This window comes from Monodon monoceros, unplaced genomic scaffold (assembly GCF_005190385.1).
Source record: "Monodon monoceros isolate NGI ecotype Baffin Bay Population unplaced genomic scaffold, NGI_Narwhal_1 Super_Scaffold_12, whole genome shotgun sequence".
Classification (NCBI taxonomy): Eukaryota; Metazoa; Chordata; class Mammalia; order Artiodactyla; family Monodontidae; genus Monodon; species Monodon monoceros.
In genome coordinates, this window is record NW_021703768.1 from 3,744,299 (window position 1) to 3,771,928 (window position 27,630).

The following is a 27,630-nucleotide window of genomic DNA, read 5'->3' on the forward strand; positions in this document are numbered from 1 at the left end:
GCAGCAGTAAGTATAATTTAAGAAAACTATTTGCTGAAGCCAGTGTTGCTAAATTGATCTCTGAATCGCAACCTAACACTTGAATTGTAATCCTGGGGCTCAGGTACTCTGAGTGGCTCAGGAACATCTTTTGTTTGGTTTGGTTTGGTTTCATGTTATTTTCCCTCTTGAAATGAGGCATTTCTTCCCAAGAAAGAGACTATTTTTGGTGGAATGTGGAGAGGAACAATATTGCTGGCAGAGCTGGGGTTAGGGCTGCCACCTGGAATGGGTAGCCACCACGCACGCTGTCCCCATGCTCCAGGTGGCAGTGGATCTGAAGCCACACCTGCCAGCCCTTGGCTCTGGCCCTCATGCCTCGTGAGGACACAGCATGCCATGTGCCTTGTGTGCAGTGGATTGCATTGATGTTCAGCCACGGTGGTGAGGGCATGTTAACCAGCATGTGTCCTGCCTGGGCTGTGAAGGAACAGATGTGGGGATGGTGGTGTCCTTGATGGGGGCGCTGGGGGCACAGTCTCTGTAAGAAAGAAGAGTCTGTATAAATGCAGCTCACCCAGGCTGGAGGCCTGGGGATGGGGAGAGGACCCTGAAGGGTCCAGGGGGAGTGCAGTGCAGGTTCAAGCTCCTTTCTAGTAAGTTCCAGGAGGTTCAGCCCTTTCTGCAGCCCCCACTTCAGGTCCCTCTTGAAATCTCAACCACCTGTGCGGGGACATTGGCCTCAGCACCAGACACCAAACACTGTTTTAGCAGCTCCCACAGTGGCCTCAAATTAAATCTATCTAAAAATCTCTTTTTCTACTTCATGTCTAGTGGTCTTTTTCTCTGATCGAACCCTGATAAGTATAACATGGTGTATGTGTGTGTGAATGTGTGGTTGTGTGTCTGGGTGTAGGGCTGTAAAGGACTTTTCCGGATCCTTTCAGATTATTTTAACCTTCTGTACTTTTAAAATTTGTATCTTGATTTTTTGGGAAATTCTGAGCAAAACCCTCTGAATCTGCCTTTTCCTCAACTGGAAGTTCCCAGGTAGACCTGTCCACCACCCCTGAGCCAAAGGGATTTGGGGTGGTGGGCCAACGGTCAGAGTTTTCTGACTTTCTCTCTTCTGGGGTCGACAAGACTTGGGAGCCCCAAGGACATGGACCTGAACCAAAAAACAGGACAAACCTCAACCAAATCAAGATATAAATGGAAGAAGATAGACACTGTTATGTCAGAAATTAATGGCCTATAAAATTAAGAACTGGAACATCAAGAGATAGGACTTATGGAGAAAAAAGGTCAGAGAATTGCACGGAAGATCTGAGAGATCTACACAAAATGGCTGGTGTTCCAGAGTCAGAAAAGGGAAAAGTATTTAAGCTAATAATAGATGAGAATTTCTGAGCTAAGGAGAGGCTCACATTTGTTGACTGAAATAGCTAACAAGGATATACACCTAGACATGTCTAAAATAAAGGAAAACATTTGAATAAGTTTCTAGGATCAAATATCCAGTTATTAATGAAACGGAGACATCATGTTGCTATCAGTTTTCTCAAGTATAAACAGAGCAAGTAAAACACAGTGCAACTATGTACAACAGGATCGTATACTGTAAATTACAGGTGGCTCAGGGAGAGGACTGCACACCAGGATTTCTATACCCAGTCAAGCTATCATTGACCTGACAAGGTGGAAGATATTTACAGATACATACAAGTCAGAGAATACACAGAGTGGGGTCTATATGAGGAAAGTACTCGAGAGAACGCCGAATGGATACAAATGCATTTGGGTCAGATTTGGAGAGAGCAGAAACAGCCAGTACTGTTCCACGCTGAGCCCAAGTTGGCATCTCTCCCTCTCTTTCTCTCTGGATGAGCATATACTATTTGGGAATGTGTAATTGTGTGCTAAGTTATGTTTCTGGCAACAGACGAGGCATACTTCCAGGGAAATTCTTATAGCAACCTAAAATAAAATTGACTAAACTCTCGTAATTAAATAGAGGAGTAATTATGTTCCAAAGAATACATGGAGGACATGTCAATGGAGGACAGTGCTGAAAGAAAAATATTCTAAATGTGTCAAAACAATGTTTTATTTGAGCGGACATTGTGTGAGGGGGAATGGGGTGGGAGAGAATAGAATAACTTAATAAATCTTTATTTCATTTTCATATTTAAAGGAAATAAATGTTTTATTGTGAGTGTGAGGAAAGAACAGGTAAGCCCGAGAGGAATAAAGAATAAGTAGAATTTCTAAATTTATGAAGGGAAAGGGGAATGCATTAAACCAGCAAAAAAAAAAAAGAAAAAAAAGAAAGAAATCCAGCGAGAGGGAAAAAGGGGGCCACCAAGTAAAATAAATAATAACAATAAAGTAAAACTGAAGGGACATATTCAAGTATATGGATCCTAACATTGCTTGTAAATGACTCAGATTCTTTGGTTACAAAGCAGAGACTGTCTGGTAAGCTTAAAAATCAAACTCTCGCTTTGTGCTATTAATGAAACTTTATTTTCATGTCTCCAGTGCTTTATGAGAGTAACTCCCACATAGTGGACCCTCAGATCGTCTTTTAATGAAAGTGAATCCGCGGAAACATCTCAAACATTTCTATTGGATACTTTACTGATTTGTGTGGCAAGGAAATAGAACTAATATGTTTTGGAAAGTTTTCCAACAAAAAGATTGATATAAAATAATCCTGTTTAATCCTCAGTTGGTCAGTTAATCCATTAGTCAGAAGGTCCGGCTCTTCTTAACACTTTTATTAATTGAAATATTACCTCAGGTAAAGCAGCAATTCTATAATAGTGTCTCATGAGGTACTGTTGTTTTGCTGTTTCCTGGAAAGAAGGGAGTTAGAAAAAAGACCAGAAAACTGATTCCATTCATACGTCTTATCATTCCTTATCTAGTCATTTTGCAGTTCCCGGAAAAATTGTGTGTTTTTGTTGTGGTTCATTATGCCTGGTTTGTGGCTCCTTCTCACTGTCTTCGTTTGCCCTTGCCGGCTTGAGGCACTCAGGAAGCTCTTCGACCTCTGGCTGAGTGATTCCACTGGGGGTTCTCATGCCGGACTCCGCTCTTTCCTACCGTCGGGCCTGGAACACGCTGGAGATCGCAGCCGCGGTGCTCCGGGGCCCAGTCTGGCCACTTGCACCACTAGCTGCAAACTCCTGCCATGTGCCCTGTGAGGCCTGATCTGCACGCACTGGGAAGCTCTTTGCCATCTCAGAGATCCTGAAAGCAAAGGGAGGAGAAAGGGATGCTGTGGCATCATCCATGGGCTTCCGCTTGTCCCTCCCATGTCCGGGCACCAGCTCCTCTGCTTACTGTGTGGGAGGGAACTGGCTTTCCCGCCTGGAAGTCATGTCAGCTCCTCACTTAGAGGCAGGCAGGCAACCTCGGAAAGCAGGTCAGTGTGGTCTGCCCCCGCCCGCCTTCCCATCCCGGTCCACCAAGATGCTCGGAGAAAACCTCTCCCCCCGGCTTCAAGATGGCAAATGGTGCTCCCTCTTGCCCACTGGCCAGGGCTGGCCCACGAGGTGTCCACGCCAGCCTCGTGCCCTGGAGATCGCAGCGCGGGCGGGGGTGGGGGAGGGGGGAGGAGCTCGGTGCTGCGCGTTCCAGAACTTTCTTTTAAATGGCAACGATTGGTGGTTGACATGCCTCTGTGGCAGGAAAGAAACAAATGCGCTGCTTTTGCCTTTGCGCAGCTTCATTCTGGAGAGGTTTCCCCAGTGCACTGTTCCTGGAAAACAGTTTCCACATAAACAAATTATTAGTTTTACCAGCCCTCCTCGTAAACACTTTCCCAGTCTCCCCCCAAAGCCACATCTGTATGAAGCAGGGATGCAGTACAGGATTTGAGAGGAAAGTAATGCTGCCAAATACATTATTTCATTCAAACTTTTAATGGTGCTTGCTTGGTTTTTACCATTTTTTTTTCCCCCCTGGCTGCCACCATGCTTTTGTCATCTGGTCAGGTATGGAGACTGTATGGAAATTTCCAAGCAAAGGTAGATAAAAATAATTTTAGATCATTTTCTAGAGGTCTTTTTTATTCTTGCGGGAGTAATGGAGTGTTCCACAAGGCAACTGTCCAGAGTGGGGCTCTCCAGGGAGCTTCTTGCACCCATGGGGATGCACAGGGTACTGATGGCTGGGCCTGGAAGCATCCTTCCAGGAGGAGAGTGGGCCCTGGTGACCCTGCAGGGGGGCAGCGTCTTACTGCTAAAAATAGCCCATATCTGGTTAGCCTGATTCCATCCAATTGCATAAAATCAAGAAATGCTAATGAAGAAATCGAAAATTATCCAAGCAGCATAATTTGTTAATTAAGCATTGCTTTTTCCATGAGAGAGAGAGAGAGAGAGAGAGAGAGAGAGGAGGTCGGGGAGAGTTCCAGATTTGGAGCTCTGGAGGGGAGGGGCAGAGGGTGGTGCTGTGCAAACTCCTCAGTTCTAGTTGCCTGGGGTAGACCCTCCCCATATGCTGATTGTGTTTCCCCTCTGTCTGCTTTCCCTACTTGCATCCCCTCACCCCAAACCTTTGCAGTGGGTGAGATGTGTACCTTGCTATTGCCCTGTGATCTTATAAAGATTAGTACTGTTGTCTCATGTGCCAGTGTTTTAAATTGATGCTAATGGCATCTCTGGTGGGAATTCCAGATGGTACAGCTCCTGGGGAAGACACTACAGAGGTTCCTCAAAAATTGAACCTAGAATTACCATATGATCCAGCAATTCCGTTTCTGGGTAGGTACACAAAACGATTGAAAGAAGCACTCTAACAGATATTTGTAAACCCATGTTCACAGCAGCATTATTCACCATAGCCAAAAGGTGAAAACAACCCAAATGTCTGTCAGTAGATGATAGATAAACACAGTGTGCTCTATCCATACAGTGGAATATTATTCAGGCACAGGCTACAACATGCATGAACCTTGAAGACACTGTGTGCAGTGAAATAGGCCAGTCACAAAAGAATAAATACTGCATGATTCCACCTAATGTGGTTCTTAGAACAGTCAAGTTTATAGAGACAGAAAGTAGAAGGGTGGTTGCCAGGGGATGGGGGGAGAGCGGAATGTGGAGTTAGTGTTTAATGGATACAGAGATCCAGTTTGGGGTGATGAAAAAGCTCTGGAGATGGATGGTGGGGACGGTGGCACAAATTTGTGAAGGCCCTTAATGTCACAGAACCATACATGATTAAATTGGTTAAAATGGTATAAATTGTATTTTATATATTTTACTATCTTTTTGAAAAACAAGATATTTAATGGTAAAGTGCTATGGATGATCTCATTCTACTTTAAAGATCTCTCCCTATTACAGAATATTCATGTAGTACGTGACCACTGACTGCTGCTTGCTCACCATTTCATGGTGTGCAACGATATTTTACTTACCTTTTCCCAAAGCGTCAATGTTTAGACTCCCTCCAGCTCTGTCACCACACAGGGCGCTGTGGGAGGACACACTGTATATGTCCCTTACATTCTCTCTGCTCTCTGTCCCCAGGAGCGGAATTGCTGAGTTAGATGACATACATGCATTTATTTAAATTTAACTCAGCAGAGCCAGTTTCCTCTCCAAAGGGCTGTGAGCATCCCGGGACCCTCTCAGGACAAGCCCTTTTCCTTTTCCTACTTATCTGCCGTGCTTGTCCATCCAGCTTTCAAATACTTGCCAGTTTGCTGGATGCAAAGTGAGATCTTGTTGTTTTAACTTTCAATTCTCTAATTATTAATGAACATGAGCATTTTTTCACATCTTGTTAGCGTTTGGGGTTTCCCCTTCCTGTGAATTGTCTCTTCATGTTTTTTGCCTCCCTGCCTATTGTGTGTTTTCTTTCTGATTTATAAGCATTTCTTGCATATTCTAGATAATAGGGTCCCTTGTTGGTTTTAGATATTGCAAATATATTCTCTCAATCTGTTATCTGTTGCTAACTTTGCCCATGTGTTTTTCATTAAAATCAATCCCTATTTAAGGTAATAAATTCAACATACTTTTCCTTTGATTAGATCATTTGTTTTCAATCTTTCTTGCCTCATGAAAATGGATTTTAACAGATAAATTTTACTTTATGTACTATTCTCGATGTGTCTGCACATTTTAAAATATTTTTATGTTGCTCAGATATAAGTATTTCACAATTTCCTCCATTGCTTCCTTTTTTAGCAAAATACATATTGTTGAGATTTTAGGAACAGGGGGAGCTTTGGAGTTATATAGGCAGACCTTGGAGATACTGTGGGTTTCTTTCCAAATCACTGCTGCAATAAAATGATTATCAAAATAAAGTGAGTCACACAAATTTTTGCTTTTCCAGCATATATAAAAGTTATGTTTACACAATACTGTAGTCTATTAAGTGTGCCATAGCATTATGTCTAAAACATGTACATACCTTAATTTAAAAAATACTTTACTGCTAAAAAATGCTAACCATCTTCTGAGCTTTCAGCGAGTCAATCTTTTTGCAATAGTAACATCAAAGATCACTGATCACAGATCACCCTGACAAATGTAATAATAATGAAAAAGTTTGAAATACTGCAAGAATTTTAAACACAAGACACAGAAACATGAAGTGAGCAAATGTTGGAAAAATGGCACCGATAGACTTGTTCAGTGCAGAGTTGCCTCAACCTTTCAATTGTAAAAAGCACAAAATCTGCAAAATGTGATAAAATGAAGCACAATAACTGAGTGTGCTTGTATTTAAAGAAAATAATGTATCATTTTATTCACTGTAGTAAGAGAACATTGTTTTATGACACTGGTTCTTCAAAATTTATTGAGCATTCATCTGTGGTCTAATATACGGTCAATGTCTGTAACTGTTCCTTGTACATTCAGAAAAAGTGCATCTCAAACATTCTGTGGTGAAGGACGAGGGTTTCTTTTTTTTGTTTGTTTTTGTTAATTTCCAATCTGTCACAAGCCATTATTTTGCAAAGTTAAATATAATAAAATACTAGAAAATTATCATGTAATTGGATGTCTCAGCAGTAACAGATTGGTATAAGTTCGTAAACACTCTCAGTTTTCATATTTATCTAATTGCAGACAGGGAAGAACAGTGGTGGGCAGACACTAAGGAACCAGAAGGACTGTGTGCCCTCTGTTTGTTAGGCTCAGAGTTTCCAATAAACTCACTTGAGTTTATTAATTGCATTATTCATATAGCCTCTATCTCTGTCAATATTTGTATCTTTCAGGTGAAGGGGGTGTTTAAAATCTCCAATTAGTATTGTTTATATATCTATCTTCTCAGTTTGCCAGTTGTTCTGCATATTTTGAGGAGCTATTATTAAGCGTATATAGGTTCATGGTGGTCATAAGGTGTTTTTATTATTATAACTTTCCTCTTTTCACTTAACATAATTTTGTCTTGATATTTATTTAGTCAAATGTTAAAATTGTCATTACATAATTTTGTGGGTAATATTCCCCTGGTAGTATTTTTTCCATCCTTCTGTTTAACCTTTCTTGATCCTTTTGGAATGATGGATTATTTTTTAAAAATCCAATCTGGAATTCTTGATCTTTCTGTTGCTGAGTTCCACACATTTTCATTGATTGTCATTACCCTTATATTAGGATTTATTTCTACCATCAACTCATGTTTCTGCTTTACTATTCTTGTTTATATTTTTATTATTCTTTCATGTTCTTTATTGGACAGATGAAATTTAAATTATAAATTAGAATTATAAATTTTATTTTTATTCTCATAGTGGTTTCCTAAAATTAGAATCCCATAATTATGTTTATTACCTTTTTTTAACCTCAATTTTTCTGAATTGAGGCAAATTTTACTTACAATAAGATGCATGTCTTAAGTCTTTAGTTTGATGAGTTTTGGCAATTGTATACACCTTGGTAACCACCACCCCAAATAAGATGTTAAACATTTGCATTTCCCCAGAAACCTTCGAGGTCCTTTCAAGTTAGCCTCTCCTATCCCCCAGAGATGACAATATTCTGACTTCTGTAGATGTCTTTGCTTTGTCTTCTCCTTTAAATCCGATAAAAGGAATTACACAGGTCTTTAGTCTGGCTTGTATTGCTTAACAATTGTTTAGAGATCATTCGTATTTGCAATTATCTGTATTTTATTCCTTTTTATTGCTAAAAAACATTCCATCCTATGAATATATGAATATACCATGATTTTTAAAAGTCCATTCTTTTTTGATGGACATTTGGGTTATTTTCAGTTTGAGCTATCATGAATAAAGCTGCTATAAACATTCCTGTATGGTCTGTTTTGTGGTCATATGTTTTCATTTCTCTTGAGTAAATACCCACCAGTGGGATTGTAGGTCATAGGATATACACATAGTTAACTTTTTAAGAAGTTGACTAACAGTCCTCTGAAGTGTTGTATCATTTTACACTTTTTCTGGCAAAGCACAAGATTTCCAGTTGATCCACTTCTGTGCTAATACCTGTTATCAGCCCTTTAAATCAGTTCAGTACCTGTGAGATGATATATCACTGCAATTTTAATTTTCATTTCCTTGATGACTAATGATACTGAGCATCTTTTCATGGGCTGATTCATATAACTTCAAAGGTCACTTGCCTATGTAAATCTTTTGCTCAATTAAAAAATTTGGTTGACTCTTTGTTGCTGAACTTTCAAAAATTTTATATAAACATATCAGATGTATGTGCTACCAATATTTTTTCAAGTCTGTGATTTTTGATTTACTGTCTCAGGATCTTTTGATTAGCAGAAATCTTTAATTTTGATGAAGTTATTAGTTTTATTTTCATAGGTTCTACTTTTCATGTCCTGTCCCAGAAATCTATGTCTACCTCAAAACTGTGAAAATATTCTGTTATATTTTTCCCTAGAAACATGGGATTTGATTTTACATTTAGCTGTATGATGGACTTTGGATTACTTTTTGTGTATGGAATGAGATGAGATCCAGATTCATATTTTTTCCTATATGCCTATCTATTGTTCCAACAATATTAAAAATACTTTCGTCTCTCCATTGGATAGTTGTGGTACAAAAATCTACTAACAGTATATGTGACAGTCTGCTTCCATCCTCCCTATTCCGTTACATTCATCAATTAATCTATCCTGATGTCAACATCGAGTTGTCTTGTAGCTTTTTAGTAGGTCTTAAAATCAGATAGTGTTAGACCTCCAAATTGCTATTCTTTTCTAAGATCATTCCACATTCTTTACATTTCCATATAGATTTTAGAATCAGCTAATCTATTTTTTTAAAGCCTTCTAGGGTTTGGAGAGTGTTTGCATGAATCTATAGATCAGTTTGAAGAACATTGACATCTTGACAAATTTGAAATGTCCACGTCTCTGTCAAACATACAAAGGCCTTTAATCTATTCTTACATCTTTTCTTTTTGCCTATTCCATGTTCACTTTGCGAAGAATTTTGTAACTCTTGTTCTGGGTGAACATGGATTTATTCCTCCCTTTTCTTTTGTTCTTACCTTTTTATATAAGAACGTTTCCTAAATTATTTGATTGCTCTTACTTTCCATCTCTTACAGAATTCTGGACTTACTTTTTTTTTTTTTTTTTAATCTGGTCTTTATCCAAGAATGTTTTCAAGGTGGATCTTTCTGTATCTAATCTTCTAAGGTTTTGTATGCCTGAGGATATTTTAAATTGGCTTTCACATTTAAATAAGAATTTGATTGAATGTATAATAATATGTCCAAGTGTTTCCCTCCTTTTCATTAGTTTGAAAATATTAATTCATATTTTCTTGCATCTGTGTTGCTATTGAGAAATCTGATTGACAGTGTTCTTCTTGGTCCTTTGTAGGTGATCTGCCATTTTTCTCTTGAAGCTAGTAGAGTTTCTCCTGTGTTTTGATATTCTCAAATTTTCCTGCAGTGTATCTAGGTGTGGGTTTTGTCTTACCTAACCTCTTTGGTCCCCTCTATTTGCAACATAAGATATTTCAGCTCCATTTTGAACAATTTTTTTAATGATCTTTCTCTCTGTTTTGGACATCCATTATGGTGATGCAAACGTGTTTAATTCTATCCTGCTTACCTCATATTTTTTTCCATAATGTGTCTACCTATTTTTCCTCTTCTGACACCTCCTGAGGATCAAGTAGAGTTTCTCAAGCTGATTGTCTGCTTTACTTGTATGTATTCTGCACACTCTCAACTATTGTGTTCTTTCTTTCAACCATTACCATTTTCATCATATTAATATTTTGATATTTTCTAGTCTGGAGGCAAATGCTTTAGTTTAAATCTAGCTTTATCACTCCTTTCCTTCTTTCTTTCTTATATTTTGCTTTCTGTTTTCTTCCTTTCCCCTGGTCTTCTGTTTGTAATTTCATGTCTCTAGTATTAGAGAATAACTCGCTCATTTTCTCATTCTCTTCAGGAGCAGGTTTTAATAGTGTGTATGTTCTTTAGTAAATCCATTGTGATTTAGGATAAGAGTCCACCCTGACCTCACAAAACATGCAGGCTTGTTGCACTATTTTCATATATTTACTTTTGACTTTCTTCCTCGTTAAAATTTTGCAAAATAAATGGAAAGTTTAAAAAGCAAAGAAAATCAACAAACACGGTGATGCTAGTAAATGCAGAGAACCCAATTCCATTGAGGTGCGATAAGAAATGGAATCAGAATCTAACCACATTTAGGTAAATGGTGCGTCTATCCCAGCCTTCTGCCCAGGTGATGACACAGATAAAATCCCGAGAACAGAGGGATGCCTCTTGAATTCATTATTTACTGTAAATCTAATCTCTCTCTTGTGACAGGAAAACATTTGATTGAAGTTGTGTTTATAAACATTTTTCAAATTATGATTGTTTCTGGTCTCTCCATTGATTGAATACTCACAATATATTGTTTTGTCCATCTTCAGAAGGCTACAGTTGGAATAGAACTATGTCTGTCCCAGACACTCTCACACCCGTTGGTGGAGACTTGCCAGTTTTCATGATATGTTTAGAAGTATCTCTAAAGAGCTCAAGAGGGAAAAAATCAATTTTGGAAAATTAGGGGTGAAACTTGTGTCACTAAATTAAGATGTGTTAAAGTCTCCATCCTAGTGGTGGGGAGAGGTCTCATTGCCAGGTGATAGTGAGACCTCAGAGAGCCTTTCAGACCAATCAGGCTTTGAGTTTGTTTGATTGGGTCCTTGTAATTTTAAAATTTGGAACGTAAATAAGTACCCTTCATTGAAAAGTGTTATAGTACACTTGAAAACCTGTCAGTAACGATGAGCTGAACCCCGTTTTTCTCACAGAGACATAAAATAAGGAGAGTCCCTAAAGTGAGCAGGCATTTTTAACCTACCCCCGCCCCCACCAGGGCTCCCCTCCACACACAGGTCAGTGCCCTGTCCCCACTATGCACTGGCCTGGAAAGGACTGCAACCTCCATCCTGCTTTCTGCTTTCATCTTGAAATTTCCAACCCCTTTAGAAACTAGTTCAGACTCAAACTCACCTTACAAATCAATTTTGCATGTTAGAGATAAACAGAACTTATGCAAGGTAAGAATCTATAGTATTAGGTAGATGAGTGCTTTTTTTTTTTTTTTACTGCCTGCTACGCAATTTGGGGAGCTGTGGGGATGAGATCTCAGAAATGAAACTACGATTAACTTTGAAGAAAAGGAATCTAGACTCAGTTACATTCTTGAGAAGTTAAAACTGAGCTCTGATAAACACATTTAAAATATAAAATACAGAAGGTATTTCTTCTTCTTCTTTTTTTTTTAGTAGTACCACTGAGCAAGCAAACACATTAAATTGTATTAACCTGGAAACATGCTTGATGAAGAAAGGTTATTTACGAATCAGAGGGTAACCATATTTCTATGTATTCACAAATACAATGGGGACAGATGGAATAATGCTCATAAACATAATTCACAAAACACTTTCGTACACAGTGGAATTTTATAGGCAAAAAAGCCGTCTTCCTCTGTGCTAACAGAGCCTCCTTAGCCAAGGCCACGGTAATTAGTCCATTGCAGTGGTCAGGTCTGCAGTTCAGTTTAAAATTCCTCTGCAGGCAGCCTGCGTACACAAACTCTACCATTTGCCTCTATTCCCCAAGCCGTGTTTTGCACCCCTTTTTTTCATGGCACTGTGTTTAACTTAGCACACTTTTTTGTCTTGTGCCTGACTTGGAAAAGTAGGACAAGTTTAGTTTTTGACGAGGTCTTTTTGCACTTTGAGTGGGTGGATTGTCTGCAAGAGTCTTTTCAGTCGGTCTCTGCGTGCGTTTGGCTTTTTTCCTTTGTGATTCCAAAACAGGGTTTGTGAGGAACACTTACTTGGAGATTTCAGGCTTGGGTTAGGCTTGGACACATGCAAATAGCTTAAAATGCTGAAATATTAAAATAAAGTCTGCAGAAGCAGGACTGTGGAGGCACCTGTGATATCTCGGATCTGCAAGGCTCATGTCTTGAGAACTGTCATTAAGCCTGGAATATTCTCAGCCAGCCAGCGCAGCTTCCATATTCCATATTTATGGCATGCAGTAAACCTCTGCTTTGCTTTCAGAGCTGGTGGGAGGACGTAAAATACACAGAAACGGGGAGAATCAGTGCCAAAGTGGTGTGTCAGGCGCAACTAACCTCACATAATCAGAAAAAGGTGGGACGCCCTGGATGCTTTCCTTGCAGTCCCCTCCTGCCCTTTCTCTTCACTTTAAAGAGACTTCTAAAATCAAGCGGCCGAAACTGAGTGAACTTTGTTGCTGATACAACTGTGACCTTGCAAGGTAATTAGCAAGCTTCACGCATGTCCAAAGGGGGCATAGAGGTGGTCTGTAATCTTTCAAGCATTGAAATATCTCTTTTGCCTTAAAGAAAATTTTAATGAAAGGTGCCATTAAAATGGAAGGTCTTTGTCCATCCTCAGAATGTCTCAGTGTGGGGCGTCTCCTGACACATTTAAATGCTCTCCCGCAGAGAGCGCGGCCCTGGAGGTTCTGTAGCCAAAAGCCTGTGTCCATTTATCCTTTCCCTTCTCTGCAGGAAGCAAGGACAAGAGCCCCAGGAAGCGCTTTGGGGTGGAAACCCTGCCTCCTAGGGAATGGGGCCCAGATCACAAAATCATCTCCTGGGGGCGGTCAGGTAGGTGGAGGTGTGACCACAGGCCAGCAACTGTGCCCTGCCCTGACTTGGCCGATGTTCCCTGGTGACACTGTGACAACTTTCTCCCTTTCACTGTTTCATCCAGCACTTTCCATAGAATCAGAAATGCTATCCACTAGATTCACTGATCAGAAAGTTTATTTCAGGAAGGTAAATGCACAACACGCGCCACTAGAGAGAATCAATCTGATGATTCAAACGTTGGAGGGAGACACGCCTTCCCTTGTAAAAGAACATCCATATTGTGAGCATTAGCTGTGGGTTTTATGTTTTAAGAACTGAAAATTACTATGCTCCTTATTCAGTAAATTAGGTATTTGATGATTTACAAATACATTTCTAAGTCACTTGATTCTACATTTAAAAATTTATTTTAAGTTACTTATGCCATGAATTATGGCTATGCTGCCTGCTTGTCGGACTATCCTTTAGGGTGAATCTATTGGTGTCACCTAATAAAACTATTATTTGAATACGTTCTAGACCATAAGTGGTGAGAAAATGAACTAACCTTCCAAACCTAAAACTATAAATCTCACACTCAAATTTATGTTTCTGTTCATTTTTAAAAATATTAAACATAAAGACAAGACTCCGTGCCCAGCGGAAGGACTAAACTCAAGGGCCACATGCTGTGATCACACCAATGAGCAGGGATGAGCTTCTGATGGCCACCCGTGCACTCTCCCCTCAAAGTGCATTCCTGGACTCCTGGGGCTTTGTTCAAGGGCTCCAGGGGGTCTGTGCTAAGAGCAGAGGTGCCGAGACAGACTGTCTAGGTTGGATTTCCTGCTCCTTCACTCACTAGCTCTGTGAGCTCACCGGGTCTCAGTTTCCTCGTCTGTAAAATGGACACGTCTTGCTCACAAGCTTGTTGTGAGGACCCAGGGCCTCAATATTGGGGAAGCTCTTTGAGGAAGACCTGGGATATAGAGGCTGTTATGAAAGCATTTGACAGAAGAAGCAGAACATAATCAGGAGGAGGGCTTTTATCCTCGGAGATCTGTTTCTGCTCCCTTCAGAGCCATGGTCAACAGACACAACACTCCACCATCCAGGTTTGGAGTGACTCCAGGATTTCCAGAGAGTGACGGTGGGATATGAATTCCCAGCCAGGGCAGACACTCCTTTCCAGCCAAGCTGCCACAGGAGGGACACTTCCCTCCCCAGACACACACCTCCCGAGCTGCGGGGTGAGGGAAGACTGCTTCTTCCTTCCTTGCTCCTTGTGTTTTCTCTTCCTCCTCACACATGTGCAGGCACCATGTTTCTAAATCAATTGTGAGTCCCTAAGATTGATTCTCACGGAATAGCAGGCCTGCAAGGGAGGCGTGTGTGATGTGCGGATGCCCCATGTGAGTCACGGAAGTCCATCTTGGCCTCTGTCACCTGCTGAGAACAGGTAGTAGAATCCAGGGACTCGAGGACAGGGTGAGCTTTGGAGTTACTAAGCCAATCAATTTTGATGGTCCTGGATGAACTCGGATTCCTCCTAAACTCCCTGGAGTATTGCTTGTGATGTGGGCCGGGGGCAGAGGGGTGAACCGTCAGGACTCCCTTGAGGCCAGCGTGTTGAAGGTGGACACAGGCTTGTCAGGCTGGACTTGGTTCTTATCTAAAGAGTGGAGGGAATCTAGAACATTGGTGAGGCCGTCCAATTTGCTGTGGAAAACAACACAACACAAAACAAAAGAACCAAGCCTGGTTAAGAGATTGGTCCCCTGTGTCTGTACCTGACGGAGTTTCCTTAGGGACTCAGTCTGCTCTGTCTGGTCTGTGAGTGATGCAGTGGCGGGTGGGCTGCCCCTTTGTCGTGTCTTGACAGCGATGCTGAGCTGGCTGGTGATGATTCCCCCTCCCCCTCCACATTCTCGACACAAGGGCACTAAACCCTGTTGGCACTTGCAGTTTGAGTGTTTCCTCTTAAACGTCCCACAGCCTGTTGAGATCCTCACGCGCTGGCTGTGTGTTTATGGTTGAGAAAGGCTGAGGGGAAACCTTCCCGCTTCAGAGGCCCTCCTCTCTCATGCAGAGTGTTTGGCAGGTTTGGGATTAAGTGGAGATACTGCCTTCACATGGAGACTGTTTGTAACCACTGTAAAGTAGAAAGTTTGGGTCAGAATCTTAGAATATTCCAGAGAAGAAGTTCACCTCTGTAAGCCCTCCCACCTCACAAGAGATGTGGGCAGTAGGAGTGGGGCTGAGGAAGAATTATGCATCATATTTTTCGTCTTGGGGAACTAATTGAAACCATCTTTCCAGAAAGGGATTCAGGGTAGAAGAGATCGGAAAGAGCCTCTCACAAGAAGCTGGGAGAGGTAGGATTTCCCCCCAAAACCTGGGATAGGAGGCAGAGGTCCAAAGGGGATGACTCAACACCAGATCAACCCATTCCAACGTTGCGCCGCTTCCACCAGAACCGGATCCCCTGATGAGCTTGAGAAGATGCTTGGACCACATTTTGTACCAGTGGCTCAGATGGCGTCCTATGACCCAGGGTCCTGACCTCCCAGCAGAGGCCGGAAGGGGAGAGCTGTGTTCTCAGGGAAACAGAAATAGGAGAGGGAAACACAATTCCAAATACATCTCTGAAGCACCCTTCTCTTCTTAGTTCCAAATGAGTTGTCTGTTCACCACTTCTCTCGTAAGAACCTTAATTTGAACTTTGGAATTTCAAATTCAGCACAATATAATGTGTTTAGGTGATACTTAGTGTTCATACATATTTTTGAGTCATTTTTTAAAACATCAGAACTGGCACATTGCACGGGATACTGTCTTTCAGTGTAACACTTTGGGGAGCAGTTGCTATGGGTTTCAAGGGCCTCGTTAAAGCTGGGGGAAAATGAAGGCAGCTACTTACAAAAAACTTAAACACATAGAGGCAAAAAAGGAGAAACCACAATCACGTCCAAGGACAGAGATGGTGATAGACCTGGGCTTGGGCTGGGGAGATGAACAGGAACCCGCCCTGTGAGCTGCCTGAACCCCGTGGGTCCCAGGCTTCGTGAGAGGTGGCTTGAGCTGCTGAAAGGCACAAAGCAAGGCAGGTCCCCACAGGGGCACCATCTCCAATGTGGGGAGCTGCCTCTGGAACAGGCATCAAAACTGCCTTGTGAACAGGCAGCGTCGTATTTAAGAACAACTTAAAAAAAAATCGAGTTTACAGAATCCCCCAGTTTGGTCTCCACATCAGTTAACAGGCTTGGCTCTGAGTGGCTCCTCAAAACAAAATACATCTTCCTGTAATGGGCTCTGCAAACCCCTGAGGTTACTTATATCACTTAATCTCATCAAATCCTAGCCTTTTCATCTGTAAAAATATAACAACAACAAGAACTTAACCACCAAACGGAAACAAACAAAAAAGCGGGAAACAAATGACAGTTCTCTAGTATTGGATAAATAAATTGAGATTCCATTGTGCTTTTTACACTGGCATGGGGCAGGCACTCCATAAATGTTTACTTTCTTTGAATATGCTGCAGACTCTAGGGACGATTCTAAATTACAAATTCTAAAAAGGTTTTGAACAACACCAATGTTAATGGAAAGAGGAGGCTGTGTGTGATCTCAGGGTAAATAATTACTCCAGACCCTTTCCACTTGCCCACAGACATTCTGATCCACAGCTGTATTTTTCATCTGTTACACACGTGTATGTACCAAAGTGCAGTTTCTGAAAGGGCCACATTAGCCACATTAAATTAGTTAAATGAATTAAAAATGAACCACATTAAAAAAAAAAAAAAAGATGCAACTATGAAACTAAATAATTGATGCAAGCTACTCAAAATTCAAAAGATGGAAAGAATGATACCGGCTTTTGCTTTAACTTACATGAACATTATAACCTCTTTGTACCATAAAAGTGAATATTAGCCAATTTTTTGATTGTGAGGATATATAGAGATAGGGGAACACTTACCTATTTACTCATGCATTTGTAATGAGTATAAAAATTAAATATACTAAATGTTTAGGATTGAGTGGAGACATACTTTGCATAAAGCTAAGATTTCTTTTAGAAAAAGACAAGTGCTTCTCTGGAATGCCTTTTGAGATGAAAAAATGCAAGGCACAGTATTACGCAATTCCAATAAATGCAAAACATACATAACTTATTTTTCAAATGTAAAAAAGCGATTTGGGGATTGTTTTTATAACGGCTTACACCTCCCTCTGCTTACCCCTGGGTAAGTTTTATTGATCACACATCCCCATAAGGTTCTGATGTGCGGAGCTTAACTTGACACAAAGGCCCTCCGTCCCCAGTGTGTAACTTACTGTTGTCAAAGGGCAGGTCGCCCCCTGAAGCCATGCTGGGTCTTTCTAACCACCTCCTGTAGTATTCCTGCTCCTTGGAGCAATGTTCTCCTGACGGTTCTTCTTTCCTTAGAGATCTTCCAGGTTATAGTCTATTAAGATTTTACTCTTACAATATTTTTAACTTTTTCCGTAAAGATGGGCAATAAACACAAGAAGTAATGGGACCAAAGGCTGTCAGGGAGCCAAGAGTTCAACGTAATTTCTGAAAATATGGACGCTCTGGATGGGGATGAATGGTCTTATTTCCATGGGCTTTGTCATCGCCTTTCACCTCTAGTGTAATAACAACTATTAAGATTTTAATATATGGACTGAAAGGCTATTTGCTTCAGATGTGATGAAATATTAGCATTGCTTCTGAAATATGTTTTAAACGTTGCACTAACACGTTGCCATGAATTGCGCTGAGGAGAGTTGAGACATACAGGCTCTAGTCTCACTTCTCAGAGTTATTACTGCATGTCATGGAAACACTTGAAATGTATGTTTTCAAACCTGTAAAGTCTTCTACTTAAGTATGTTATTAGTTTTTAAAGTTCTGTTTCAGAATAATCATATATTTGTAACCAGAATTACTGTAAAAGAAATAAATTTGTATCTGAATTAGAGTCGTTTCTCAAGGAAGCAGTGAACGGTTCCTTGGAGGAAAGACTTTTTTTCGTTTTTCTGAGTAGATCTTTGTTTGCAGCTCTGTTGAAGGTGGCCACAGGAGGGATTTTGATGCTCCCCTCCTCAGCCTTCTATTTGGGAATAATTTATTGCTGATGGAAAGAAAATACTGAGCGTCCAGAAACCAGAATACAGCCTTATGGGCTGAATGTGTTTCCCACCCCAAATCCACATGTTGAAGTTCTCATCCCCACCTCCTCGGAATATGACCATACTTGGAAATAGGATCTTTAAAGAGGTAATTAAGGTAAAAGTGAGGTCGTAAGGGTGGGCCCTAATTCAATCTGACAGCTGTCCTTATAAGAAGAGATTAGGACACACTGACAGGGGGACGGACGAGTGAGGACACAGATGGAAGACGGCCATCTACACGCCAAGGAGAGGGGCCTCAGAGGGAAACACCCTGCTGACACCTTGCTCTTGAACTCGTAGCCTCTAGAAGGGTGGGAAAATAAACTTCTATACTTTAAGCCATCCTAGGAAACCAATGCAGTGGGCCACTTGTGGGAGTTCCATTCTCCCTGGAGAAAACCATGTGGATGTGCTGTTTATATGAGCATGACATCTTACAATATTTAAATCAAGGTGCCAGTGAAAACGTTGAAAGTCATTCATCCAGCCATCCATTTCCTTGCTGGTGTTAGTGGGGGACAGTGCGGGGTCACACTGTCACTTCTGTCTGTGCCTGCTGTCCGGGGGGTGGGTGGACATCCGAGCATCTCTGTCCAGAGCGACCGGGGCTGTGGTCGGAAGAGCATAGCACATGCTGCATCGTTCTTTGGAAGATACTCGATAGTGATGGTGATCACCGTACGCCACCATGGGGCACACCTGAGCTGGTCTTCTGTGGTCCAGGCACAGTCCCCTTCCATCCTCGCCCTTGTGCTGAGTTGGGCTGCTTTCTTGCCAAAGGTGCTTGTGTCAGTTCCTGCAAATTCCCCTCTCAGGAGGAACGGCCCCACCCCTTGCATTTCTGCTCCACATAAATGCTTTCCACACAAGGAGAATTTCTTTAAGAACATCGAGACCGTCCCTATCCTTTCCTGCCATCATTTTGGATCGGCAGGAACCAGTACAAAAAGACCCAAGGTTTATACACTTGCTACTGGGAAATAGAACAGTGTAAAAACAAAGCGAAGCAAATCCCTTTATCTTACAGCTTAGTGTGGATTTCTGAAGGCATATAAGCCTCAGAGAGCATCCTTGTTATTGTCATCCTTGGGTCTCTTGTGTTAGGTTGTGTGAAGCGAGTCACTTTCCAAAGAGCTAACACTCTTGTACACTGGAAATGTGAGGGAATCCTACATTTTTGATTTGTTAACCTTTTTTTGAAAGCAGATGGGCTGTTTACTGTGACCCTATTGGAGGTTACATCAGGTGTATCACAAGTTGCTTCTAAGGAGGAACATGAAGGTGTTCTAGAAATTATCTGACAAAGCATCTTGTTATCAGAAACATCACTGCTGAAAGAAAGCATCAAGAATTTCTGCATCCTGGAGAAGGAGAGACCACTTAGGATGAGGGGGGCCAGACACACCAAGGAACCAAAGTCCTTGCAAACAGTGCCTTTGCACACTCTCCCTTCTCCTTTCCCACTCCCCAGCTGGTATTTGGTTCTAGAAATGGGTACTAATTTTCTTGCTGAATATTAAAAATAATGATACATTTTAATCTGATAGAACTATAAACAATGGAGCATTTATCTCTATCAGGGAGAGGAAGAAAGGGTGGGTATTACCCGTGTGGTATAAGTCACACAGGTAGCAAAAACTCAGTGAATAAAATGATGTGAAACGATCTTACTTTTCTCAAGAAGTTGTTACCCAGGGGAATTTCTTACAGAGTTGCTGTGCTTCCTGTCTCCATCCTTCCCACGCTCATTGTTCTGGCAAAAATTGTCTCTTTAGAATATTCAGATTCTACGCACTTAAGATCAAAGCATGATGTCAAATAAAATAAAAGCTTGGCTATGTCTCTCTTGTGGTCAGTCCAACATTTTGATTTTCAGTTCAGACACTCCTGCCCTCTCCTTATTTGCTTTCTTGGATTTGTCACACACTTTCATCCAATAGTCATTGGTTCATTAAGTAGTTCAAGGGGCAAAGTGAAGGATGTCGCTTTAATTTGCTATTTTCACGCAATAGACTGGCCATGTTGGCCGACAGCTATAGGACTGGAGGATGTCGCTGTGAATGTGTGGACGAGGCGATTATTAACTTTGGGCTTGACTTGTGCCTCATAATTTTGGTTGTGCCTGGTGTCATTTTCTCACAACCATCTCTTTACAAACATGGGGTCTGGGGCAGAGAGCCATGAGCTCTGAACGTGAATTATTATCTCTGTTGGTTGTTACGGTTCCCACATCAATCTGGCTTTTTACTCTTTGTGAGTTATCCTGGATTAGAAAAATATTTCCGTGGATGGAAGTTATTAGCCTCAATTGTGGCTGTTTCTCCACCATGATTTTCCGTGATTTTATTTTATTTTTCTAAATGGCTGTTTGTATTATGCATGAAATCATTTTGTTCGCCTCCGGGGTTTGTGTGATACGAGGGCAGCGAACCGCTTTTGTTAGGGTCATCAGTAAAGTGATGTATTGTCATGAAAGAATTAGGGATCATTGGGAAAATTGATCTCGAATGCTACTTGTGTGCGCTGCAGATTTGGAACAGTGTTACCCAGCATTTATTATACCATAAAGTTAGGCATCTGTCCCTACTTAAATGTCACATTTTTGGTTGTTTAACACAAAGATTGCCCTGCTGCCAGGCTCTTGAAGATATAACCTGAGAGGCGTCAGCTTTGATGCTCTGAATCTTGAAGGGTTTTTCTTTCCTTTTTTTACTGTCACAACTACTTATGAGAGAGTTGAGTTTGACAGTTATAATAGAATGAGGAAAAATGAGCAGAACACGGAGCGCTTAGGGAGTTCCAGAAGAGAGCCCAAAGTGATACAAGATTTGAACATAAATCCCCTTGAGAGAAGCTTAAATGTATTTGCTTTGAAAAAATATATATATCTGAGGATGGACTTAATAATTGTGGCTGGGTCTGCATAACAGACCTCAGATGGTTGAGGTTTGAGGGAAACAAAAATGAAATTGCCTCTTTAGTGATGTTTTCAACCACTAAATGTTTGGTAGAAGCTTAAAACCAACCACAGTCTCCACCTATCCTGAGTTTGGTACCTTCCCTGCCACCCTTCCAACTCTTAGCCCTCGCCAGGCAGAGAGTTTGTACAACTGAGGTTACTCAAACTTGCTTTGCTTTGATTTTTCCTCTTTCAGCTAAAAACACCCAGGGTCACTTTTACTTAAATTCTTGGCTGTAGCCTATTGACATCTGTGATTGGCAAATGTTCTGCAGTCCACTTTATCATGGCATACCTCTATGAATGTCAACAATATCACCCCAAGTATGACGATGGATATAGTATGCTGGTCTGTGTCCCTGAGTAGCCAGCTCCCCGCCCAGAAACCCTCAACAGCCTTCTCAAAATCCTGTGAAGACCCCCAAAACATACAATTTTCACGTTAGCTAAAACATCTTTTTTTTTTTTTTTGTACTTGACAGTAAGTGGCAGACAAAAGTTAACAGTATGTTTGCAACTGGTGACTATGAGGCAGTCTATGAATGCATGAAAAAATTCTTCGTAAGAGGGAGCTACTGGTCCCGAGTCTATCCTGTAATTATGACCCACTGTCATCTCGGCCTCCAAGTCATGGAGACCCACGTTCAAACAGCAGATTGATCCTTAAAATTCATCAAGCCTGTAATATAAGCAACTTACTCTCCTGGGAACTGGAGGATCCAGGACAAATAAGAATCAGCTCCTATTCTTATCCAACTGGAGTTTCACGGTGGGAAGAAAGAACATAGCAATGAGCACAGTTCAGGGAGGCTCAGGCACACTGCGGGCACAGAGGAACTTATGGACGCTTGTAATTTCATGGAGGAGCTGGGATAGGAAGGATGGGGTTAGCAAGACCAAGCGCCAGCATCACTGGATGTCAAAATTGTCCATCTGCAGCCAGCTGGGAGCTTCCTCAAGTTGGCTCTTGTGTCCTCTGGACCTGATCCTAGTATGGCATCCTCTTCTCCCCACGAAAGACTTCTCAGGCTCATGTCTTACCCCAGACCTGGATGCAGCCATTCCTCCAAGGAGCTCTGGTTCCTTTAAGTAGCACAGTCAGGATGCCAGATAGACTGATTTCTGTTTCATCATAGAAATGTTTCAGAATTTGGATGTATACAAGTTGTACCTTGTATCACTTCAAATGTAAGCATACATGTTCCCATAGCCTTGGCATCATTGAAAAGTTCATGGCTCAAGAAACACGAGTTTAGTAAAGGTGTTTAGATCTTTTGGTGGGAAATGTGATCCTACCTTGGAATATGTTACGTTTGTATCTGGTGATGGTTAATAAATAAAATTAATACTTCTTGGAATTTCAGCTTGTCAATTTATTCTAAATATTTTACCTTTATTTTAAGCCTACAGCACCCTGTATTCCCAGGCAGTCTCCCATCCGAGTACTAACCAGGCCTGACCCTGCCTATCTTCCGCAATCAGAGGAGATAGGGCAGGTTTAGAGTGGTATGGCTGTAGACCAACCAAAATATTTAAATTGCCTCTAACTAATAAAGCTTAAAATCAAATAGGCATTTAGGAAATGAATTTCTATTTCAATAAGGAAAAACGGCACGTTATTTTCCAGATACAATAGGTGCGTACATACTAGCAAAGACGTCAGCGGGCAGATTTAGAGATAAGAGTCAGGGATGCAGTGCAGTGAGGCAGAGCTGAGTCCCTGTTAGGAATCAGAAGCTAAGGACTCTTGGGCAAGAGACTTTCCCTTCCGAGCATCATCTGAAATGGGGCATGACGCCCCCTGCTTGAGAGAGGGCTGTGGGGTTGATAGGACGATGCTCCCGATGTGAGCAGCAGAACTTTCGGCTCACGGAAGTACTGAAAAGAATAAAAATGCACGAACTGTTCTGGCTTCTGTAAATATACATGAAATGTGACAATGAATGAGGAGACCTGGGTCTCCCTGCTTGTCCTGCCTCTAAATAGCAATGCGGCTGTTTACCTATCATCAGTCTCTGGGACTCAGTTTCCAAACCTGAAAAGGTTGGGGCTTGAACCACGAGGTCAGAAATGCCCTTTTGACTGTGTACGTATGTGTGTGCGTCTGTGTGTCTCTGTGTGCACGTGCTGTGGCCCCTTGACAATTGTAGTTCTGAAATATTTCTCATCGAAAACGCACCGTGGAACTTGCTGCAGATCTAATCCAAAGGGAATGCAAATCTGAGCTATTGGCTGGTGTGAAGGAAACTTCCAGAGCAAACCGTATCAGTAAAAAGTCACAAAGGGTGATCATTCTTAATTTCCCTTCACGTGGAATGTAGCCTGTATCAATTTCTTTATTCTTTTCCCCTCTTTTGGAAGTTATTTTCTTGGATGTTGTAAGAAATACACAAGAGCAACAGTGGATATTGAAATCCCTTTTTTCTTCATAAAGCTGCAGAGCTACTGTCTGCCGTAGAAAGCAAAATCTCGTTTCCCCCTAGAAAAAGTGATCCCTAGGGTGATGGAGAAGAAGATCTGGCAGAAGGACGTCTCAGTCAATCTTTGATGCCTCTGCTGTCTATCAGCCCCTTTCTTGTTTCTGCTGGCACTAAACCCCTAAAATGAGATTTTTCCTACATCTTAAAGTCAAAGGTTATTGGGAAAAAAAAAATTCTTGTTTAACCTGCCATTTTGTCCTCCTAACCAATTAATCTCCACACCACAAATAAAAAACAAACAAACAAACAAATTCCTATCTTGTGTGCTAAACCCCGGGGAGGGGCTATGTATTTTATATCTCCCATCAACAACTGGTTTCCCTGGGTCTCTGGTACTGGGTGACTCCCCACAACTTCTGTTGGTGACAATAAGTAATTCGTGGAATCTGAGCTATGCTCCAGGCCACGTCTGTTACCACAGCGTGTCTGTTGTCTGACCCTATTGCCTGTGTTACAGGATGTCTTGGTGGCCTGTGGTCGCTTTAAGGTATGGCAACGCCAAGCAGACACCAGGCTGGAGCCCATTAATTTAAGACGTGAAGAGCAGGAGAAAAGAATCTTGAGGTCCGTGTCTTTATTTCTTTCTGCCTTTCTAAGCATTAATAAAGCACATTTTCTTTTATTGAACAGTATTCTCTCTCAACGTGGATAGGAGTAATCCTTTCAGTAGAAGAGCATCTTAAAAAGGCAAGGTAACTGTTATGTTAAATACTTAGACTCCCCATATTTCTGGTCGTAGAGTCGCTTGCAGTAGTGATGTACCCAGGCTATATACCAGCTTGTAACCCCTGGGGCCACCTGCATCTGAAATTTTCTCCAAACCACATTCAACTATAGAGGGGGAGGAAACATTTGAGTTCAACTTAAATTTTAGAACATTTGTATATTTTTAAAAATGTGACCCACAGACATATCCAAGAAATGAGGTGCCAGATTTTAAGATACCTGTGGACGGGGTGCTTCCAGGATAAGTCATCATTCATCCCACAGGTATTTTTGAATCCTTGTGTGGCAGGCCATGTTCTAGACACTGGGAATATGTCAATGAACAAAAGACAGAAACCCCTGACCAATAAACATGATGCATAGTAAATTATAGCATCTGTTTGAAGGTGCTGTGGAAACATAGATAGCGAGGCAGGATGGGTGGAGGGTGTGTGATGGAGAGTGGGTACCACAATAAAGAAATGGCCAGTTAGGAGTCCCTTAGAAGGTAAAATTTGCACAAAAATTTGAATGAAGTGAGGAAATTAGTCCAGAGACATGTGTGGGCAAAGAAACCCAGGTCAAGAAAAGAGTGATGCAAAGACCATGAGGAGGGAGGGTGCCTAGTGTGTTGAGGACATCAAGGTGACCTGTGTCGCTGGAGCAGAGTGATGAGGGTAGTGGAGACAGGAGATGATGCCAGAGACCACGTGGGGCTTCGGACCCCTGTGAAGACTTAACATTCACCCTGGGTGGAAGGGGGCCATTTTGGGGGTTTGAGTAGAGAGAGACAGATCTGATGTAAGTTCTCCCACGGGTCAGACTGTGGTGGGCAGCAGAAGGGGTCCAGGTGGAGACAATGGTCACGCAGACCAAGGGCAGCAGAGGGAACGGAAAGAAGTGACGATAGTCCAGATGACATTGAACCTTGAGCCAAGGAGTCTTCCCAATCAATGAGCTATAACGCAAGAGGAAAAGAAAAGTCAAGATCAATTCCAAAGGCTTTGGCCTGAGCAACTGAGAGGCAGGGTGGATGCTGACTGAATTGGGACGACTGTGGCTCTTGCGGGTTTGGGTGCGATGTTCAGGAATTCAATTTTGGATGTGCTAAGCTTGAGACACCTGTTAAACATCGAAGCGGGGATGTCGAGCGTGAAGGAGGATGATGGTAGGTCAAGCCGGGATGCAAACATGAGGTTCATTGGGTATGGACAAAATTTAAGCCTGGGAGATGGGAAGACATTGCCAAGGAATTGAGTGAAGATACAGAAGTATCTTGCAGTGTCTCCCCCCAGAGCATGGGGGTCTGGCTACTGGTAGCCGAGGGAGGAAGGGCCAGGGATCACTCCATGACCTGGGCTTCTACTCAATGCCACTGCTCTCAGTATGACACCCCCGAGATGCAGCCTGTCACACAGGCCTGCAGTGGACCCTCCCAGACAACATGCCTCCAGGCTGTGCCAGCAAGGGGAGAATTTAACTTAGCTGCTCCGTGGAGAGTGGATTCTTGGAGTCCGGCTGCTTCCCAACTGCACTTTGCATCTTCCCTCTTGTGTTCAGCCACCACCAACCCCCGCAACCCTCTTCCAGAAAAACAACAAGGCCACCTCCACTGTGGCACCTCTGGGGGTCTCTGGCCATCTCCTCTCCTGGTTCCTCACAACCTGGCTCACCCATCACTTACCTAGATTTCAGCTGAGTGGGCCACGTCAGTGCTGCTAATCTGTTTATTTTTAGTTCCTATATTTTTCAACATTGTCTCATCTCCATTTTCCTTTTTCTTTTATGCTCCTCTTTTCGAAACATCTTTTACCTGTCATGCTGGAGAGATTGTGCACGGGGTCGAGTGCTTCATTTACTACTACTTTCCTTCAGAATTAGAATAAACAGATGCATATGAGGTCCCATTTTCTCTTTTTATTATTAGTAAACAATTATCTTAAAGCAATTCCAATGGAGACACCTACAGGATGTGCTTGCCAGTAAGCCAGGTCCTCAGGGTTGGACCTAGAGAACGAGAACTGGACAAGAGGACGCAGCCCTCACAGCCCATGCGCACATGGAAGACAGCAGGACCGTCTGCAGTGGCTGCAGGAATATCCACTCGCCCCACCATCTTCTCCTCCAGCCTAACTTCAACCTGAAATGTGATGCCTTTGCAATCCTCTCATTCCTAATTGACTCGGGGATCCTTGATTCCTTCTTGTTTTGAGTTCAAAGATACCTTTTCCATTCCCTTAGCATCTCACCATCCTCCTTCCTTCCTGATGGGAGAACCTCGCTCTCATACACCCAGCACAGCTGGGGTATTTCCAGGAGCCATTCTGAAACAGCCCATGTGATTCTAAAGGATTCTAACTGATTCAAATCTTTTCTTACATTATGCCAACATTTGCTCCCCTGTTACTTCTACTTACTGGTAATACTTCTCTTTTGGGGAACAATATGGATTTGATCTGTTCTGCTCTTCTTTCTTAAAATATTTCACTCTCAGTTCAGAAGTTAAACATCTCTGATCCTGTGAATGAATTCATGATGTATTAGGGCTGCAGTGGGAGGCAGGACACTTAACTTTCTTGTATCTGTTTTCTCTCCTCTTCAAAAGGGAGATCATGTTTTCTAGTATTTCAGAATAAAGGACTGTTTGGGAAAATATAGTGGTGCATAATGTGAGATGTATTATAGTGACATACAATTATCGTGACTGTTCCGAGGCTTCTCACCCTTCCGGTCGTCTCCTCTCCTATGTTCCCATTCATCACCATCCTTTGTGAATGTTATCTCTAAGTACAAAGCAGTCCAGATACTGTCTGACCAGTTCCTGTGGGATTCCTTTTCCTTCTTTGTGCTGTGCCATCCCACTTTCCTACTGAGAACCTCCAGGCAGTAAGTCGGCTCTCACTCAACCCGACAGGTGCCTTGCTCTATGCTAGTCACAGAGGATAATCCTACAGGTCATCTGTGAAAGCCATGCTTTATCCCTGCTGTTTCCACAGCTTCCTGTACCCACTCCTTGCCCCCTTTAGAGTCCAGACCAAGTCCATGGTCTGGGAAGTGCTTGCAGAGGGTGTCTCCCCATCCCTGCCCTCTACACATACGTGGTTGCTTCTCTGCACTGCAGTCCGGTTTTGGTGTTTTTCTCCTTCGAGGTCAAAGATTAAGCCTAACCTTCTGTAGTTCTAGGGTTTAGTTCAGATCAAGCTAAGGACTTGA